General features: G+C 30.4%; 1 long non-coding RNA gene across 3 annotated transcripts; it reads right to left on the bottom strand.

Annotated features, from left to right (window-relative positions):
* Positions 1–6,124: 6,124 nt before the first annotated feature.
* LOC18037491 lies at positions 6,125–12,234 on the bottom strand. 3 transcript variants are annotated; one of them, XR_002904646.1, is made up of 6 exons: positions 11,850–12,234; positions 11,519–11,581; positions 11,367–11,431; positions 10,884–10,919; positions 9,521–9,523; positions 6,125–6,136 (listed from the first exon to the last, which is right to left on the bottom strand). It is a non-coding gene; the product is annotated as an uncharacterized LOC18037491 (long non-coding RNA). The 3 variants fall into 3 exon arrangements; XR_002904644.1 differs by lacking the exons at positions 6,125–6,136; positions 9,521–9,523 and adding exons at positions 9,094–9,277; positions 9,433–9,473 and having other exon boundaries at positions 10,772–10,919; XR_002904645.1 differs by lacking the exons at positions 6,125–6,136; positions 9,521–9,523 and adding exons at positions 9,094–9,277; positions 9,433–9,470 and having other exon boundaries at positions 10,772–10,919.
* Between the last annotated feature and the right edge of the window lie 2,730 nt (positions 12,235–14,964).

Below are 14,964 nucleotides of genomic sequence, written 5' to 3'. Positions count from 1 at the left end.
AATCGACATCAGTTCACAATTAAAACTGTTGAAGAGTCGAAGTCAAATATATCATTTATTAGCCTAGCTACTACGTCTATGTACGCTTTGTAAATCACTTCCAGTAAATTTGACTCCAAAACCAACCAAGTTATACAAAATAGCAATGAATGATAAACGTACCAAAAATCTGCCCTCAGTTTCATTTCCCAAGAATTGTCAGATCGTCAATCGTCATTTACTCTTCACATGAACACACAAAATAGCCATTAAGAAACCTGTAACGACGTACTACAACTCCACGAGAAAATGCAGGAAATTGCTTCTGGATTCTGGCTTCTGGCTTCTGCTGCTGAGCTAAGCACTTTTTCCCATAACGGCAGTAGTTTTTTCAACAATTACGAAAGCTTCATAATTGATGCCCACTTCTTATTAATTTGCTTGGAAGCATATTCACAAGTATTTTGATACATTTATATATGATGGATTTCGTATCCAAGAAAAATCTATTAACCGAGAAACACGCCGGCCTTGCAAATATTTTCTCGTTAACTGTTCAAAAAATTTAATCTACTTATGGCATCTCTTCATTCTCCCTTTCTTGTTTCTCAGCTCTTCAGTAAGCATTTTCATGACAAAAATAAAAGTACATGCAATAACGTAGAAAAGTCATCTTTCAGTGCAAACCCACGTCACATTTTCCCGAGAAAGTTTAAGACAAACTCTGTTAACATGCAAGTTTAGATTGTAATAATTAAGAGAAAATACAGACAAAATTTTCTTTTTAATGGATTCTTTTCGTTGGTTGTGTTTAGAGCTGGTAGCGGGGTTGGTGTTTCGTGATTTATTCATGCCCCGTTGTCAAATTTGAACCAACATGAAGATCACCCACAATTGTCAAATGATTATCCAAATCCCAAACATAATAATGAGCAATGATATTTAGATTAAAAAAATATTTGCCAAAAACATTTGTCGGTTTTACCGTGTTAGTTGTAAAATATCAAATTAACATAATAAATAAGTTTGGTAAATCGTTATTTTTGTCAGTGTTCTGTCATCCTTAAGCTTCTATAATAATTGTATTAATTTTAACCAACTTGATGCCTTATTTTATGTCGATATCGGATTTGTAGGTAGGCTTTTTTAAAAAATTTCTATAATACTTGTGCAATTTTATCTGACTTAATGCCTTATATTGTGCCGATATTGAATTTGTAGATTGCGTCAGACATTTTTAGGCTACCCTAGTTGTGTGGGTGATTTGAAACCCATGAGGAATGTAGACCTAGCTAGCTGGCTAGTGGCTGGCAATACATGAAACTTTCACATCTAATTAATTAATACGTCACAGTAAAATAGTGGCATGTCCTTGTGAAATTGTGAAATGAACATTCGAGTGATGAGAAATTATTAAACCTTCTCTTTGTCAATGAACAATAATCTTTGTTATCCACTTTGACTCAATTTTAATTACTAATCAAGAAGATCGAGGTGTCACCTGCCATCTATATGGGCTTGTTGAATGTCTTTTTTTCTTTAAAAAAATGTAGAATATTAAAGAAACGATTCAAGATTTTTATCACGTCTAATTTCAAACAAGAAATAGAAACCTGGAGAACGCATTGTTTATATCGTGCATTGATTTTCACAAACATTTGTTTAAGTAGTTCACAGAGTAATATTCTGTCTTGCCCAGGTGAATTATTGAGCATTGAAGTGATAAGAAATGATCTCTTTAATTTGTTGGTGAAATGTAATCTGTTTTAGAGATAAGAAAAAGCACCCAAAAAACAAAGCACACAGAGAATATAGTGAAGAATTAATATTGCTGTATCAAGTGAAGAGCATCCCAACTCAAGTTTTTGTTTTTATTTTTTATTTTAAAAGAAAACTTAGTCTTAATGAAATAAAGTTCTAATTTATATATATAGTAACTCAACAATGAGTTTAAGCAATTTGGCTGTTAAAAGAAGTATGTATGAATAATGAATAAATCATGAATGAGTCTGCATCGATCTTAAATACAGAATTTATACATTCGCATAGAAAAATCCTAATGTATTGAGCATTATATATAGCTAAAATTGAAAAAAAAAATTCTTATCAAATGTAAACAAGTAATGAGTTTATCCACAATTGCGCAAAAGAAATTAATAATTCTCTATATATAGAAAGCTTACCTCAAAGATTCTCATTTCTTCTGATTATTTTTGGATTGAATGGAAAGGGAGATTACCAAGCATAAGAATTTGATCTAGCATAGCCAAAAAAGAAAAAGTAAAAAAAAGTTGTAGCAAAGAGGAGTTGGTTGAGTGGAATGAAGCCTGGTCCAAGAATCATTTAGGGTTCCGATATTTATTCTTCCTCCATGATCTTGAACCAGACAACATTCCTCTCAAACCTAACCCTCTCAATAACTCAATAAAACAAATTTGCTTCTTTGCAATATTGTATGAGATCAATCAAAAGCGAAACATATAACAAAATGAAAAAGAACCATTTAATAATAGATAGGTGTTTAATTTTGAGAGGAATGAAGCCTGGTCCAAAGCTATCTTTAGAGAGAAAGATTCATACTTGTTTCTTATTTCTTAAGAAACTTTCTTTTGAAGCTTTGAACCAGCCGCCATTCCTCTCAACTCCAACACATTATTCTCATCTTCAAAACCCTAGCTTAGCTAGCTCAAATATATATAGAGAGTGAGAGAGAGAGAGAGAGAAATCAAAATAAAAAATATTAGTAAATATAAAACACTCGCTTATAAAATAAGAAAAAAAAAGGGCTTTTTAATAGATTTTTCTAAATTAGGTTATGCAAAATGGAAGATTTGAACTGTGAGATAAAACCTAAAAGCACTTCTACCCAGTATCCACCTCACCAAATCATGGAAATTATCTTCTTTTATACTTGGAAAACAAAAATTTTTGCTTTGGTGATCAGTCATTATCTAATGATAACACAATCAACTTTTTGCCAGTCAACTTCATACACAAAAGTCAAAGTTATACAATATATTTTTTTAAAAAAATAAAAAACTACACTTGACGTCCATGAGACAGTTTGCATTTAATATATTGTGATAATTTTTTCATCATTGCCTTATTATTTTTGGCTTTTTTCCAGCACCCACTTTCAAATCCTCGTGTACGATTCAATACATCCATGCACAGTCAGTCTGATCAACTCAATTTATTATCTTTTTTATGACTTTTTTTTGGGTTTTGTCTAATTTAATTCAGATTTTCGAATTCGTTTACCTATATTGATGATAATGGGAGATATCTTGCTATATAGTGTCAACTTATTGTGACAATGACAGAACAATATAGCGTTGCCTTGCATTAATTATTAATTTATTATGGAAGGGAACAGTTTATGATATATTTGTTTTAATATGGTTATAAATAATCTGCCTACCACGTCTCAATCATTCAAATAATAGCAATTTGTTTTATGTTATGTTAATGAAAACTTATGGAAAATAACACGTTAAATACAAAAATATGTAAATCAAACATATATGAGTGATTGAGATAACCAACATTTGTTTTTTTTTTTTTTTTTTTTTTTGTAAAGGTAAAGGAGTGGGCCAAACCTAAATAATTTTTACTTTCTCCTTACCTTCCCCACAACATTTGGTTGTTTGGTTCTTAACTCCTTTCTTGAATGAGAATGAGCTAAAATTTAATTCATATACGAGTACAATGAGCTTGTCTTTTGGATTAAATCACATAGAGATTTTGGTTGCATTTGTTAACACAAGTGGTATCAATATCGGACTCCAATATACTAAATGTGACAAAACCTAATTGTTGAATAAAAAATAGCTAATAGAAGGTGGTAAAGTGGTATTAACTGACAGGATTTGGTACTTTAATTGGTAGGAGAAACGACTTCTTTTATCTAGAGAATTTTTTCAGTTGGATGTCTAGATTTTAGCTTTGTAAGGTGTTGTTATATTTATGGGTCCCGTCTATTTTTTTTATTTTTTTTACTGTATTACTTTGGACTTGGGCCGTAGCCCGGATTTGGAGGAGGTATTGATGGACTTGTCACTTGAGTTTAGTCCATTAAAACAAGAGAACCAACGTGAAATCTCTATTTTTGTGGACTTGTCAGTTGTCACCATAGCTTGTCGCTTTGTGTAAATGGATTCACTTACTTGCACGTGCTTCGCACATGGAATTTAAGTTTCTACGAGACGACAGCTTCCGGCTGCCGGTTTGGGAGCTCTTCTTTGCGTATAACACGTCGGTCGACATCAAACCACTTGACAATCTGATCTTTCAACCACAGACGACATCATCACCGCTTCAGTTTTGAGATCATATTTAATAGATAATGAGAGAAATATATTAAAAACAAAAGTGATTCAGTGTTGAAAATATTCTACTTATTGCCAACACTTAAAAGTGAAGCTTTTATAAATTCTTAGGGACAATAAATTTCACAGCTAAACTTTTCTTTGGGCTTCTTCCACATTGGGTTTAAAGCTATTTAAGTTTGCAGTTTTCTTTTTCTTTCTTTTGTTTTTTTTAGAGTAGTTTTCAGTTTTCTTAAGTAAAGCATTATCTTCGTAAAAGCATTCTAATTTTCATAATTTTAAGTTCATATGGATTATAAATTATAAAATTCATTATCTAATAAATTAATAACATATATATCACTGAGACTCAAATATAAGAATGACCTAAGCAAACGTTTTAATTTTCATAATCTAATTCAAAATATTAGATTACAAGTTACAAAATTTGTTGTCTAATAATTAAGTGACATACATCATGACGCAAATCCTTCAAAAACATTCTGCACACAGAAATAATGAATGTATGCTTAATTGACAATTTAAATAAGCTAATGACAATTATGCTCGTATAGAAAAAGATTTTAAGAGGCCTAGTATATACCTCGTTGCACCTATAAATGTCGTTACAAATTTAAATGGCTCCGAAATTCTACAATTCATATTATCTACATATTAACCTGGTATATAAAGCAATCTCATCAGCTCAATTCCCAACAAGAATCTACAAGTTTTCTTCAGTTGAGGAAAGAAAGGGGAAGGGGTAAAAAAAAAAAAAAAAAGAGAACAAACCAACAAAGATTAAACCATAATTTGAAATCTAATTGCCTTTAGGTTGGAGGTTTCGCATCATACCGACAAATGACGAACGATGTCTTAATTTCTAGTTCCCAAATCCTACTAATGCAACTGCGTATTTTTTGGGCCTTTTTTGGCACATAAACTCCCCAATTTTAAAATGAGTAATAATACAGCCACAAACCCTTATACAAACTTATTTTGTACAAACTGATGTGACATGATAAGATTGATTGAATTAAATATCACTTGGCCCACATGATTTGTTTTTATTAATTTATATTTTCATTCAACCAATGAATTAATGCCACGTCAGTTTGTACAAAATAAATTTATACAAGAGTTTGTGGTTGTATCATTACTCTTTTAAAATACTCATTACCCCATGGTTTCACTAAACATACAATCGCGGTTAAAGGGGATGTGGAGTTTTTTTTTTTTTTATAATAATCTAAAATTGAGATGAAGTTGCAAAAAATAATCTAACTTATTCCCACAAACACCAAAAGATAAGTGATAGTCGAAAGGCCCAAAATTTGAAAGGTTCAAACAACACTCAAGCTTAAGTTTAGCAAAATCAAATAAAAGGTTTCAAGTTCACAAATTGAATTGACATTAACCACACCCACTTGTGCACCCACAGAAAATAAAAATAAAGATAAAAAGAAAATGATAAAGAAATAGAAGGATGACAAAATGCACTATTAAATGGTATGACTTTGTAGTGTTAGTTGATCATTTGTCCTTTTCCTCTTAAGCCATATAATTTTATAGTTAATTTTATCTTTATTTTTTTCATTTAAATAGCATCACTCAAGATAAAACCTTAAGACACCTTGCACAATCTGAGCACCAATCTTTTAACCAGATTTAGTAGTTTGCAAATTATTCCATCTTGTTTTGTGGCGTTTAGGATTGCAATCCCACCACCTGCAAATGCATTAAATTTAAAAAGGGATCCATCGACCAAACAACATAAACCAAGCAAAATTCTAAAAACAAGAGGGCTTACCAGGTACAACTCCTTCCATTGCAGCCCTGGCAGCCATCAGCTTCAACTTTTCTTATTCTATTATTATTTCTTATTATTATCACATAAACAAACAAACAACAAATGGTGATGGTCCGGTGGCAAAATGGCCACCTGACTATCACATCTCACTTTGCCCTTTTCTTATTTTTTATTTTTTGAAATATTTATTTTTTTATTAATTATATCTCCCCAATAATACATTCCAAATAACTCCAGCAATTCTTCTTTGTTTCCCACTTTTAGTTCCAGTTCCTCTTTATTTTTGAAATGTATATACAATATAAAATTAAAATAAAATTAATATACTACAAATTAATTTAACATAAAAAATATTTGGGGAGTGTTAAGATAATTTAGGAATAATGAGTGCATTAATTGACACTGTAAGTGAAAAACTGATAGTTTAATTCTTATAAAATGTACACTTTTTAGTGTCAATCACTTCTCCTACCTTAAAAAAGAACAACTTCCAGCCAGGGCTACTTTGAAGTATTTGGAACCATTGACAAATTTTTCCCTCATTTTATTTTGCAATTTCAATACTTAAAAAAAACATAAAAGGGCTCAAAAGTCATTCCATCTTTAATTCTTGAATTTTAGCAATAATAAAAAAGTTCTAAAAGTTTTTAAAAATAAACAAAAAAATAATTTTTACTTTCATTAGAAAGTTGAGATGATAAATTGATGATAAGCTAATAGATATGAACTTTCTATTTTAGGAAACTAATTTTTAATTGCTGATGAGATAATAGATATGAACTTTGTATTCTAGGAAACTAATTTTTTCTTTTTCAAATGAACTAATGAATATAATAATTTTCTTTATAGAGAAAAAGAGTAAGAAACTTTTTCATCTACTGATTTTTGAAATTAATTATAAGGTTTTTAATAGAAATTAAAAGGTATACTAAAAGTCAAAGATTCTAACATTAAATGATTAAGTTTTTTTAAGGAAACTGAGAGGTAAAAAAAATTTTATTTATTTCTTGGAAAGACTAATAATAAATGAACTAATGATTAGATAATATTATTAATATTTAAAAAAAATTATTAATTAGAGAATTATTAGTAAATACTCAAAAAATGAGGTTTTTCCAAAATATGAGGTCTTAGAAGACCTCATTATTCGCCTATAATTAAACACACCCCTGCCTCCATCAATAAGCCTTAAAACAAACACTTGCAACTTAATGAACATTCCAGAAAAATTACCATATAAAAATGTACTTAGAATTTTATTCCAACCCGTTATATATTCGTTGATTATGATATTAATTATTCAATCTCATCCTTCTTTCTCCATTCTTTTTTCCTTTTGTTTCTTTACAGTAAAATCACTTTTTTTCCCCTTGAAAATTGAATATCTTCTTGCAATTCAAGGGAATTCTTTCAATTTGACAAGATGTAAAATACTCTAATTAAAATCATATAAGGTTAGTTGATATTCTATATATTGAATTGACTGTTTTACTGGAATAAATTATATATTACCATTTTTTCAACGAGTGGTTTTATTTAAAAAAACGACACTCATGCTGTGTGTCCTACATCGATCTCAAGCCCATTCTCTCTTCAATTCATAATTCTTCATCGATTCCTCCAAACGTAGGTATTGAGGTAATTTTTTTTTTTTTTAAGTTTACTTGCTGATGAAGCCAATGGTAAGATATCTTCATTGATTATAATAATGACCCCCACATTAACGTAAATTGTTCTATTTATTTGCACTTATGAGAAAACCCAAATACTAATTTACGTTAATTTTTCTTGTTGATTTTTGTCTTAGAAGATTAGTATGTGGGTTTTCTCATAAGTGCAAATTTGGAATTGGGTACTGTTAATTCAAAGACAAACCTAGTCAAGTAAGTTGTTTATCTTCTTGATTAAGTTTTGTGTGTGTGTATATGGAAAAAAAAAACTTAATCAAGAAGATAAAGTATAAACAATCAATTAAGTCATTAAGTTCGTTTTTTTCTATTTAATGAAAATTTTCAGTTGTTAAGCTATTAAGTTATTGAGCTAATTTTTTAGGTATTTGTTTAATCTAAAAATTCTGAATAACATTATTAAAAGATACTCTCCAAAATATCCCTATATATCTAATTCATTAATATTCATCTTTACCTAAATAAGTTTAATAATTAGCATTCTTAATCATCTCTATAACTTGTGATAGTATAATGGTAGACAATCATTATTTGTCTTTATAATTTTAATGAATATTTTTCATATAAAACATCATAAATAACAATAAAATTGATCAACATATAATAATTTAGAATATTAAAGGATTATATTCAACTAAACATGATTATGTTATGATAGCATATTATTGTATTAATGTTCTTTGACATGTTTATTATTTGTTTAACATTTATAATTTGTAAGGGTACAAATGTAAAAAAAAAAACTAGTTTTTAGATAATTTAGGTTATAAAAAACAACTTAATACTTATTTTTACCGATTCAAACTAAAAAAAGAAACATGTCATGTAGATTCAAATAATCAACTCTATTTAGAATTTAGACTAACTCATGTCTATTAAGATTTCACTACTAGAAAAATGAGTTTTACTGACACTAATTTAGCGTCAGTAATTACTTTTATTGACACTTGTTAATTGTGTCAGTGTTGCTCAAGCCAGAACACACTGACACTAATTTTTAGTGTCAGTAATTTTTGTGTCAGTAATTTGTTTCACTATAGTATCACTAAAATAATGACACGATGATGTTGGTATTTCATGATACTATTTACACGTCAGTGATTTATGTGACTATAGTATCAATAATAAGCTAGCTCGATAATATAAAAAATTATTAATGTCAATTTAAATATTTAGTGTCAGTATTTAATAATGTTATGCAGGATTGGTTAATAAATTTTTTTTATTCTAATTATATTTTTCCTGAATGTTTTACAACCAAAAGAAAGCTCAAAATATATTAAATATATAAAATGTCACAATATAATTCACATAATAAACATCCCAAATACATCACTCAAATTCACATGATTCAACTACACCACTATCTGGAAAAGAAAAATATAAGTACTAAATTAAGTTTTCAACAACCACAAAGTACTAATTTAGTTTCCACCAAAAAGAAGCACAAGAACATCACTCAACATCCATCTGCAGCTTCATTTTTTTCCCACCTACAACAACATAAAATCAATTAGTATGGAAATAGATTATCGAAAACAAATTGATTGTGAGTAGTTAAACAGAGCAATTGAAGGATGTTTCAACAACTAATAAAACAATAAGAAATAAGATTACAATAATACTGAAAGTTATAGAAATAAAGAACCTTAGCTTAAGTTGTCTGAAGAAACCATGTTGGATAACCTGCTACAAGTCACAGAAAACAAAACATCTAAGTCAATCTAATTAAAAACTTCCTATTTTTTATAATCAAACAACAAAAATCTGCAATCAAAACATCCATTTGCCCACTCAAACTTTCAGCCTTAGCATAAACTTCTTTCACTTTAATCTCATAAAACTTGTCAAATTTATGAAACTCTCATCAAGCCTTCTAAAAAACTACCGCTCTCATTCCCCTCCTTCCTCAACAATCCTCAAAAGTATTTTCATTGCAAAATAGCCCAAAAAAATTATAGGAGTTGTTTTGACTTTAGAATAGCAACAAAACAGCCCCGGGAAATCTGTAGGGGCTGTTGTGCAGTGAAAACAGCCACTAGAAATTTACAGGGGCTGTCTTGTTGCTGTTCTATAGTAGAAACAGCCCCTGCAAATTAACACTTTCAAATGAATTAGAAAAGAAAATAATGTTACCTATGATAGTCATCATTGTTGAAGTCATAGCAGATAGCTTGCAAATTAACAATAATAACAGCATTTACATCAGTTTATGAAACTGCTTTTATTGGTTTTTTTTTTTTTGCAAGGATATGTATATAAATAATAGTGCATTTAAACTTACATATATAATGCATCTTAGACCAGCCATTAATGTGGTATAGTTTTTGTAAAGTACCCTATTTACCTCAGAAACTTCATTTTCCTCTATGCCAAGATTTTGAATTATCTATTATACACAAAGTAAATTTGTAGAAACTAGTTATACATTTGTTAAACAAATAAACAACTTAAATGACAAAAGTTTACTAACTGAATAGAAATGCACCAAGGTCATTATAAATTGGCACTACTTACTGAAATGATCAACAACATTGACACTAACACCTCATACATAAATTCAGATTTTAAGCGTATAAAGAGAGTTCAAATGAATGATTGCTTATACATTTTATAATAGATTTTACAACAATAAAGTAGATAAATGGCAACTCTACTAGAGGTATGTTTCTAGTATAAGGAATCAAGCATAAGTAAAGGAGCAAGGTAGTATCTTATCATCCGCATAATCAACACACCATGACAGAAATCGAATCAAATAAATACTACGAGTGCCGAATGGAAGAAAGAAATTAAAACATTTTCTGTAAAATATTATTATTAATCAATAACATGTCTTAATATAAAGCGAAAAGTTTCCGATGATAATATAAATATCCAAAACTATATAATCAAATACTCAAAAGCTAAAACCAAAATATCAGAAAAAAATTTATAAAAGCAATAACATGTGATGTCTTATCATTTGCATTTTTCGATAAACATACTTGCCGCATGCGAAGCACTGGACATCCTCAAGCCTGGCAAGTCATTGACGACATGGTTTCCCTTATTTGCCGCTTATGCAAAGGTGAAACGCTACCTCATTCTTTAAAACACATCAAAGTTTGCTGTCTTCTCCAGCCATATTTCAATCTGAAAAGGAGCATTACAAGAGCAACAATCAGCTCCTGAATGTGATATTATAAAAAGAATTTTGTATCACATATATCCAAATGACCTGAACATCAACACAAAATATTAATCATCCTAGAGGGAAATCAACATTGCTGACAAAACCACGTCTACCAAATATAATGTACACAGAATTATCCAAAAATATGATGACCTAAGATCCTCCAAATCACCAGCTTTAAATAAAAAAGTCCCCCCAAATCACCATCAAAATTTGACTACACTGGGAGAATGGCGAAGAAGTAGAAAATCAAAAAGAAAAAGCTATATCGTCCATTCTTGCAATTTCTGAAAATGAAGGAATATGAAGAGGACCATCCACAGCAGGTTTTTATGTTGCACGTATGATACATTAGTAAACCATGCAGAAATTGAAAGAAAGCACAAAAAGATAAAGCATCCATTTACCTTGGCTTTCTGGACGGGTCGTCCTCGAGATTCATCCCTCATATCAACTGTCGAGGTCATGATCTCTGCAAGAGTACATGTTAATTACTGAACAAATCGAAACTTCATGGGTGGGGTAAAAGATGTCTTAACTAGAAATTAGAAAATCTTACTCTTCTCAACAGCCAAACCATTGTTTTTCAGAATTTCAGCAACTGTGACAACTGTGGCAATAGCTGCAGAAATAACGAGAAAAAAGAAGCTTTAAGCGCAGAATAATCCATCATAAACATTATGTCAGAACAAAGTAAGAAAGACTTGTTTGAGCCCAGTAATGGCATTGGCATGGACTAGATGGAATAAAATGCATTCAAATGAAAGCTAATTCGAGCACAAGTATGTTTATCGAAAAATGTAAATGATAAGACATCACATGATATTGAAGAAATCAGGAGCAATAAAAACTGTTCACAGGATAAATTAAAAAGTGGAATCTCAACTCACTGTCTCAGGCGGCCGGCGCGATGGCGACGGCTGAACGCGGCTGCAAAAGCAATAATTTAGACTGGAGGGTGAGATGGTGACCAGAGACGGAGAAAGTGAGAGCGACTAAACGAGCGTGAAAGACAGGGGTTGTTGCTGCTGTGTGTGCCTTCAGAGAGAGAGTGAAAGTGAGCGAGCTACTGCAGTGTGTGGTGCGACCCGCTGGGCTGCCGCCGCCGCCGCCGCCGCGTGGGTTGCGTGTGCCGTTGTCATCGTGCGTGCTACTAAGGCCTTAGAGAGGGGCTGCCGCTGGTTAGCGCTTAGGGAGAGTTAGGGATTTAGGCACTTGGAATTTTAGGGATTTGGATTTTAGTTTGTTTGAGAGGGAACAAATTTTGGTGGAGGGAGATCGAAAATTTTGTGTTAAATTATAGCAAAGGGTTTGTAGTTAATTATATACGGTTTAACCAAACAAAGAAAATATGCACACAAGTGGTTTGTAGTTTGAAATTAAAATTTTAACTTCGGACATATTGAGTTCGAGTCCAAGTAAAAACATAATTAGAATTATATTTGTTTTTATCACTGATACTAAAGTATCAGTAATTACTGAGTTTTATGCTACTGACACCTTAGTACCAGTGATTTATGATACATATTTGTTAAATGGAAAAAATGATCCAAATGTATAACATTACTGACAATTTTTACGAAGTGTCAGAAACGAAGTGTCAGTAAAGGTCATTTTTGTAGTAGTGTTTCAGATAAAAAAATAAATACTATTTAAGCCAAATCCCCTTATGTTTTAAAATAAGTCCACACACCTAATGGTGTTAACTTTATCCATCATTTTACTATTATACACCTTGTCATGATATTAGCCTTCAACTTTATATATTTTAGAAATATTCAACCATCATTAAACGGGTAACAATGTAATCATATATAGAATTAAAACCAAAGTTCATAATATTTTATCAACAAATAATTAAATAAAAAACTATTAAAGTTCTGGGCAACCGGAACTCACCAACTCAAACTCATCATCAACGCCTTGAAATTTAAAACGTTTCAATGTTTTATCTTTTATTTTCTCAAACAGAAACATAGAAAAGTTGGTAAAATGAAATAAAATCAACTATATTATGAAATACTAGCTAAGCAATTCAAGAGGGGGTGAATTGAGTTTCTAAAAATTATAGAGTATTTTAAATAAAAAATTTAATGCAAAAATAAAGTAAATCACAAATAAATAACAACAATAAAATATAAAGAGAGAAAGGAGAGAGAATCAAACATGAGATTTTTACATGGTTCAGCAAACTCTGCCTACGTCCACGCCTCTAAACTCACCGGACTTGAGGATTTCACTAACCAAACCTTACAACCTAAGGCTTCAAAAACTTTAAAATTGATTTCTAAGGTGTCAATCAATATTTACAAGGGGTTATCCCAAACCTCTTAACCCAAGTGTTTCCCACACTCTCAAACACTTAATTAGATGTTGAAATGAAAATTACACAAATTTTTTCTTCACACAATGTATTTGTTTACAAATAAAAGCTCAAAGTATGATCTAATAAGTTTTTAAGCACAAAAGATGTTGAATACACAATACAAGTTCAGTGATGATTGTTGAATCCGTTATAATTTGAATTTGATTGAGCCTTCATATAGTTGGAGATGAAAACTAGTTGTTGTTGACTTTCCGAGCATAATCAGATCACTATTAACTACTGTCGGATCACCACTCTGACTTTGTCCAAGTAACCGTAATGTGTATAGAGTTTTCAATTTTCCGTTTAATTCTAGAAACCTACAAGAAATTATTGGCTACCCATTTGTGCTAAACGGTTCACCATTTTCAGTTAAATTATTCTTTGGAATTTGTCAGTTAACTATTTTCTGATAAATGGTTCACCGTTATCTTCCATAATCAAAACTATAAATAAAGTGAGTTATTTTTTAGAATTGATCGACGAAAGCAAATATTGAATCCATATCCCTATGAATATATGGTAATCCAAAAACAAAGTCCATGCTAATATTAGCCAAAGTAAAAGTGGGTAAAATCGGGTTCGGATCAAGTTAATCGGGTTTCGAGTTAATTAGGTTGGAAAAAAATATCCTAATTTAACCCAACTTTTGGATCGGATCGGATCAAATTAAAAATTCAGGTTAAGTTCGGATCAGGGCTTTGTTTTAAGTTGTGGTAGAGCTACATTGTCACTTTCTACTGAGTTCTCTAATTTTATGGGAATGCTAGTGACCCCAAACCCAATTAAAATATAACTTCCTTAAGTATCGAAGATGTTAGCTCATTATGTCATCATTTAGTCAACAAAACATACACTTTTCAAGCTTAAGCAATGCATATTTCATACACTTTCATGTCACCATTTCACTCTTTCTTGATCACATTGACCAATTTTTCTCATCAATAAATGCACAACTCAAAATCATAAAAGATAAAACTACTCAACACTATTGAATAATGCAATTTAGTAATTGCAGCCATGGCCAGAAAAACAATGTTCCCCTTTATTTTCTTTTGTTTTCTTTTGATTCTCTTCTTGCTATTAACTTCTGCAAAATATGAGTGTGACACTAAAATCATTAGTAGTAGTTGCAACAAAACTAAAGCCTTGAAATTCAAACTTGTTGCGATTCTATCAATCCTGATTGCAGGTACATTCGGTGTCTCAATTCTAATCTTTGGAAAAAAAAAAGGTCTCAACTTTTCATCTTGAGAACAACATTTTCTTTATAATGAAAGCCTTTGATGTCGATGTGATTCTTACACTAGCAATGCTACATACACTACTACAAAAATGACATTTACTGATACTTAATTTTCTGACACTTTGTAAAAAGTGTCAATAATTGTATACATATGTACTATTTTTCACTTTTAACAAATAAGTATCATAAATTATTAATACTAGTGTGTCAGTAAATTAAATATCATAAATTACTGACACTAAAGTATCAGAGGTTAAAAAAATTATTATAATTTGTAAATCTACCAACTCGAACCTAAGACCTCTAACTTAAAATTTTAATGTTTAAAACGCAAACCGCTAAACCATGTGAACTTAAGATGCAAGTTTACTCATTAAAATTTAAAATATATATA

The sequence above is a fragment of the Citrus clementina genome, unplaced genomic scaffold (assembly GCF_000493195.1).
Source record: "Citrus clementina cultivar Clemenules unplaced genomic scaffold, Citrus_clementina_v1.0 scaffold_7, whole genome shotgun sequence".
Lineage (NCBI taxonomy): Eukaryota > Viridiplantae > Streptophyta > Magnoliopsida > Sapindales > Rutaceae > Citrus > Citrus x clementina.
This window is presented reverse-complemented; position numbering and strand designations above follow the sequence as displayed.